The 7,038-nt window shown below is 41.9% G+C and overlaps 1 protein-coding gene across 3 annotated transcripts in view; it reads right to left on the bottom strand.

Moving 5' to 3' along the window:
- The window catches only part of SNN (stannin), a 44,181-nt gene extending 42,376 nt beyond the window's left edge, over positions 1–1,805 (bottom strand). For 2 of the 3 annotated variants that reach the window (XM_077448980.1, XM_077448981.1), the window contains exon 1: positions 1,654–1,792. The gene's annotated coding sequence lies outside the window, so the exon portion shown is untranslated. Of the gene's footprint in view, positions 1–1,653 lie in introns of all 3 variants that reach the window. The other variant, XM_077448979.1, reaches the window with a different exon arrangement.
- Between the last annotated feature and the right edge of the window lie 5,233 nt (positions 1,806–7,038).

Below are 7,038 nucleotides of genomic sequence, written 5' to 3' on the forward strand. Positions count from 1 at the left end.
CCATTTCCTACTGCGCATGTTGTGCAGCGCTTTGTGAATGGGGCACACACAGTTCCCAGAGCACGTGAGGAGAAGAGTGAAGATCACCGCGGAATAGGAAGAGGCAGATTAGGACGATCTGCCTAGCAACATGCATTTCTGGTAAGTTAAAAATATATATATATATTTTCCTCCAAATTTTTTAGGAACATTTTTATGCAATTTATTTTTTAGAGTGGCCCTCCACTTTAATGCATAGAATGTGCAGTACAGTAGTGATGTCATCCTGTGTCTGCCAATGGAGATGCCTGAATGCTGGCGACTGGAGAGAAGATGCCGGAGAAGGACCGAGACCATTGGAGAACTAAGCAAGTATAGTGCCTTAAGCTACAAAGGCAGCCAGACAGGGTTGTATACTTGCTGCGTCTTGATCCTTTGCAGCAAGAATGATTGTACTGCCTGCAGAACACGGCCCATTCAAATGAACAGCCACTGGGTGTAATGCATATTTTTGTGGCGTGCTGGTGCGGACATTTGGTGGTTGAAACAGGCAGTGAGACGGCAAAATATCAGCTGTCAATCAGTCTCTGGAAAGCGATCTACCACAGATCGTTCTTCAGAGAGCAATGCTTATGTAAAGGAGCCCCAATAGAGATTTGTACCTAGTTATTAGATCACATAGCCACTAGTAAACTGTCGCTGCTGTGGGTTAAACCAGAGCTACACCACGAGGTCACTGAGCTCTACTACAAACCATTCTCCTTCACTGATCAGTATCCATACAGGTGATCACAGAGTGACAGACACTGCTCCCACCCAATCACTGAGCGGCTGACATACAAGTCACTATACATGTAATCAATCCCATAGAAAATAAAATAAATGGGATTCCCTCAGCGAGAAATCATTTAAAAAAAAGAAAAAGGGAGATGATCATTGCAAATAAGTCACTAACATGAAGATCCCCAACAGCTGCAGCAGCAGTAGAGAGACTCCATTGAGTGAGATGCCTTCCTGTGTGCACTGATGTCTGAGGGGCCAGGAGACACTGTGAATGACATTCACCATGGGGCACCCAGGGAACATCTCTCCATCAATAACACCACCCCACACCATACAGCATGGATCATCCTACATGTCATATACAGGATCATATATATGATATAGAAGACTATACTCTTCATATACAGGACCATATATATAATATAGAAGACTATACTCTTCATATACAGGACCGTATATATGATATAGACAACATTCTCCATATACAGGGCCATATATATATATGATATAGAAGACTATAGTCTTCATATACAGGACTATACTCTTCGAACCATATATATAACATAGAAGACTATACTCTTCATATACATCATATAGGAGGACTATACTCTTCATATAGGTGACCATGTGTATATATCATACAGAGGACTATACACTTCATATACAGGACCATATATATCACATAGAAGAATACAGTCTTCATATACAGGACCTATAGGAGGACTATAGTCTTCATATAGGTGACCATGGCCCTGCAGAGTCCCCTGACAGTCAATGCCAGGTTGGGCGAAGTGTCACTGCCATGTACCGTGGGCAAATGGTAGCCTGGCACACCGTCATTGCCCAGACACAAACACACACAAGGGTTAAATGTCTGTGGAGAAGGCTCACCCAGTCAGACTTCCGGCCCCGGAGCCGTTCTCCCGGCCGCCCGGTCAGCGCTGCTTTGGGTTCGGGCTGCAGAATGGCATCCTCCCAGCACACCACAGCCCAGCCCGCTCCGTCATTTGCATAACGGTGCCCCTTATATATAGATTTTGGTGACGTTAGCAGACGCTGGCGGCCAATGGAAGCTCCGCAATAAAGACTAACATAGCAACAGCTGAAAGGGGAGAGAGTGGGGGCACCTAGCAACAAAGAGACGGTTGAGGAGGTCACGTGAGTGAGGGGCCCGGTGACGCGGGTGGAGTATGGGGGGGGGGCGGGGGTATTTGAAATAACGGTGTCACCTTCCAGAGCCGACACCACTGACATTATCCTGAGTGTGAGCCATGTACAGAGCAGGCTAGGGTGGGAAGAAGGATTTATTACCGTACCTCCAAGTACATCACCACGGTCTATGTCTAGGCTATGGTCACGTGTGGACTAACGAGAATACATTTCTAAATTTCCAACACGTGCCTTCAGAAATTTTCACCTGAACAGTCCATATCGGCTCTCCAAAACAGTGTAATAATAAACAGAAAATCAAACGATTGTTCCCAATATAAAAATAAAAGTGTTTGTAAAGGAATTTTCTTTTTTTATAACAAAAGTGTTATACATACACAATCTCACAAAAATGAGTACACCCCTCACATATTTGTAAATATTTTATTTAGAAGTGCGCATCTTCACTAGTCGTTTCGATTACGATTATCGTGTCAACGATTTGATTCCACGATGCATCACGATTACAGCGCAAGTGCGCATGGCTTTCATCCAAAAAAATTCAAGTAATCAGGAGAACTCCATTTCTTTTAATTCTATCTGTTCTTTAAAAAAAAAAAAAAAAAAACACTTCCTGCATGTAGAAAATACTAAACACAGCATGATGACATGATACAGGAGATGATCAGAGACTGCAAACATAGTACAGGAGTTGATCAGAGACTGCGGACATACTACAGGAGATGATCAGAGACTGCAGACATACTACAGGAGATGATCAGAGACTGCAGACATACTACAGGAGATGATCAGAGACTGCAGACATACTACAGGAGATGATCAGACTGCAGATATACTACAGGAGATGATCAGACTGCAGACATACTACAGGAGATGATCAGAGACTGCAGACATAGTACAGGAGATGATCAGAGACTGCAGACATAGTACAGGAGATGATCAGAGATTGCGGACATACAGGATATGATCAGAGACTGCGGACATGATACAGGAGATGATCAGAGACTGCAGACATACTACAGGAGATGATCAGAGACTGCAGACATACTACAGGAGATGATCAGACTGCACACATACTACAGGAGATGAACAGAGACTGCAGACATAGTACAGGAGATGAACAGAGACTGCAGACATAGTACAGGAGATGATCAGAGACTGCAGACATAGTACAGGAGATGATCAGAGACTGCGGACATACAGGAGATGATCAGAGACTGCAGACATACTACAGGAGATGATCAGAGACTGCAGACATACTACAGGAGATGATCAGACTGCAGACATACTACAGGAGATGATCAGAGACTGCAGACATAGTACAGGAGATGATCAGAGACTGCAGACATAGTACAGGAGATGAACAGAGACTACAGACATAGTACAGGAGATGATCAGAGACTGCGGACATACAGGAGATGATCAGAGACTGTGGACATGATACAGGAGATGATCAGAGACTGCAGACATACTACAGGAGATGATCAGAGACTGCAGGCACATGAACGGCATGTACACTAACTGAAAAATGGTGTAACGCATGGAGCGCTCTCCCAGGAGAGTCGGCACCCCTAATTTTATTATATCTTTTCATGTGACAACACTGAAGCAATGACACTTTGCTACAATGCAAAGTAGTGAGTGTACAGCTTGTATAACAGTGTAAATTTGCTGTCCCCTCAAAATAACTCAACACACAGCCATTAATGTCTAAACCGCTGGCAATAAAAATGAGTACACCCCTAAGTGAATATGTCCAAATTGAGCCCAAAGTGTCAATATTTTGTGTGGCCACCATTATTTTCCAGCCCTGGAAGAAATGTTTAGCTGCGCTGAAAAAAATAACAAATATGTGATAACAACTGATCATGCTAAAAAAATGTAATACAAGTGAGCCATTTAGTATAACTAATATAGTGATATAACCTAAAAAGAAAAACTGAATGGTAAATTCCAAAATACTCCAAATTCAATGTTCCACCAGATGCGACTATTAGGCCTCAAAAAACACGGACGTTATAAAAAATGGCCTGTTAAGCTAGTTACAATATCTGGAAAAAATCAGCGTTAAAAACACGATTTTATTAGTGTTTTCCTCTGGCGTCAATGCACGTTTAACGGCGTTTGTAAGCGTTAATGCTAATGAGCATTTAAAAAAATATATATTCCATCACATCATAAATATTTTTACAGCTCAAAAACGATGACACTAAAAAACGTTGATATAGCTTTAATGCATGTTTTTGCGTGTTAGCATCAAAACTGCTCTAACACTGGAGCCTCTAAAGCAGGGATATGCAATTAGCGGACCTCCAGCTGTTGCAAAACTACAAGGCCCATCATGCCTCTGCCTCTGGGTGTCATGCTTGTGGCTGTCAGAGTCTTGCTATGCATCATGGGATTTGTAGTTCTGCAACAGCTGGAGGTCCACTAATTGCATATCCCTGCTCTAAAGGCACTGGTCCTTTTTTTATTTTTTGGAGCTTAAAAAGGCCATGCCTGTTACAGCTCAAAAATGCCATGGTGTGTATGAGCCCATTGAATAACATGGAGTTTCCTTCTTAAGCAGCTAAAAAAGCTAAAAAAAGCTTCTGTAAAAGCGTCCGTGTGTATGAGGCCTTAAAGGAGAATCATTAGCGCTCTATTTACTAGTGACGTAACACAGTAGCACCCAAGAAGCAGTGACATGATATGATAGAAAAGGTCCTCCACCACAGATAACACTGCCGCTTACCAGACTCAATGATCTCTTTTTAGGGAGATCTCCAACAGCCTGTAGCTCTTTTCCCAGCCAGGATTTCTGTATAGAACCAGGAGAGTGATCCCCGCTATGCCGTATCCGATGGTATCAATAAGTTTAGGAAATTGCTCATCCCCCATGCAAGAGACAGAAAAGCATCCATAGAGTAACCTTTAAAAACTGTTTATTTTAAAACATAAAATAGTGAACTTACAAATCCTTCTTAGTTCAAAAAGCCTCTCAAATACTGAGCCGGCTTTATAAAAAGTCCTCTGGTCTTTAGGCAGCCAAATGGTACGGGGCTGAAGTGGTTGGAAATATGAATTTTTTTGTTGGAAATTATTGTAACAACCATACCCCCCCAAAAAAAGAAATATATATATATATATATATATATATATATATATATATATATATATATATATAATTTCTGAAAGCAGAGACCCCGGAGAATCAAATGAAAGTAGTTGCATTTTTTTTTATATCACACAATATTTGCGTAGTTAATTATCAAATGCAGATTTTCAGGAAAAAAATCCACACAAAAATCTATTTTAGTGCAAACAAACACAATAGTACAAAAGTAAATGGATATCAAACATGTCAGGTCTTAAAATTGCACACAGTCATGAAATCACAAAAAAAAATTGGGTAACAAAATCTCTCTGTAGGCGATGTTTTAAAAGCCTTTACAGGTCATAATTTTAGAGTTACCTTTGAACTTTGGTCCTAGAATTATTGCTCTCACCCAATTGTTTGTGGCAATACACAAACTTGCTCGCCCTATGCTATGCTTTTTACAGTGCACCCAGAAAGTATTCATAGCCCTTCACGTTTTCCACATTTTTTTATGTTACAGCCTTATTCTGCATTAAATTCATAATTTTCCTCAAAATTCTACAAACAATACCCCATAATGACAACTTGAAAGAAGTTTGTTTGAAATCTTTGCAAATTTATTAAAAACAATAAAATCACATGTGCATAAGTATTCATTGATTGCAAAATTTCTGCTCAGATTATCGAGGGAGCCGATCAGGGTTGTGACAGTTCTTCCCTATTGGCCGAAGAGGCCATGGTTCTCATGGACAATGAGCCTCAGTGTACGTCGTCCGGTCAAGATCCCAGTATTCCCGCAACTGCTCTCACAGGGAAAGTTTTTTCGTACAGCCCCACACAAGCTGAACTTACATGCCTGGATCTTGAACGGAAAAGATTCCAATCCCTAGGATGTTCGGCGGGCGTAATTTCAACCCTATTAAAGGCAAGGAAGCCCTCTACTAATTACATTTACTCTAAGATATGGGATAAGTTCAAACAGTTTGCGGAAGACAGACAGTTGAACCCAGCTGTGCCGTCCACCTCAGTAATCTTAGAATTCTTACACTCAGGCTTGGACTTGGGACTCAGCCTAAGCTCCCTAAAGGTCCAAGTGGCAGCTATTTCAGCGAGTACCCAGAAAAGATGGGCAGAAGATGCACTCATCGTACAGTTCTTTAAGGCAGTCAAGAAGATTCGCCCACCGCTAAAACGTTCCTTTCCAGCCTGGGATCTACCTCTGGTTTTAGAAAGTCTAATGGCTCAACCGTTCATCCCATTGGATTCTGCTTCACTTTGAAACCTAACCCTGAAACTGTTTTTCTTGATGGCTATTACTTCAGGAAGAAGAGCTTCAGAGTTGCAAGCGTTGGGGGTAGAAAAAGAGCACATAACCTTTTTTACAGACAGGGTAGAACTACAGACAGTGCATGGTTTTGTCCCGAAGGTTTCTTCCCGTGCCACACTCTCTGAAGCCTGGGCACTACCAACCTTTACAGACCACACTCTGGGGCGGTACAAGAACTGGACATTTCAAAAGTCTTAACATGCTACTTACAGGTCACGAGTCACTTTAGGCTATTCATAATACCATGGGGTAAGAATAAAGGGAAAGAAGCCACATCTAGGACTATTGCCTCTTGGATCTGCAAATTAATTCAAAAGGTGTATAGGGCAAGAGGGTTGGATCCGCCGGCGTTCAGAGCTCATTCCACTAGAGCTGTTTTGTCCTCATGGGCGGCAAGGGCATGCATATCTTTAGAGACTATCTGCACGTCTCCAAATACGTTCATGCGTCACTACAGAATTGACCCAGGGGCACTAACTTTGGTGGAATTTGGTAGAAGGACTATTGAGTCAGCCCTGGCATTGCCTTAAATAAAGTTTTCCTTTAAAGCATTACCCACCCTGGTTTTAGCTATTCATTGTATCACTGGTATGCTGCCATGGAGGGACCAGGAAAATGGAAAATTGTTTCATACTTACCGTAATTTTCCTTTCCTGGTGCCTATCCATGGCAGCATACATACCCTCCCTGGTATTCGATA

This window comes from Lithobates pipiens, unplaced genomic scaffold (assembly GCF_037356315.1).
Source record: "Lithobates pipiens isolate NorthernLeopardFrog02 unplaced genomic scaffold, aLitPip1_a1.2 Scaffold_22, whole genome shotgun sequence".
Taxonomy (NCBI): domain Eukaryota; kingdom Metazoa; phylum Chordata; class Amphibia; order Anura; family Ranidae; genus Lithobates; species Lithobates pipiens.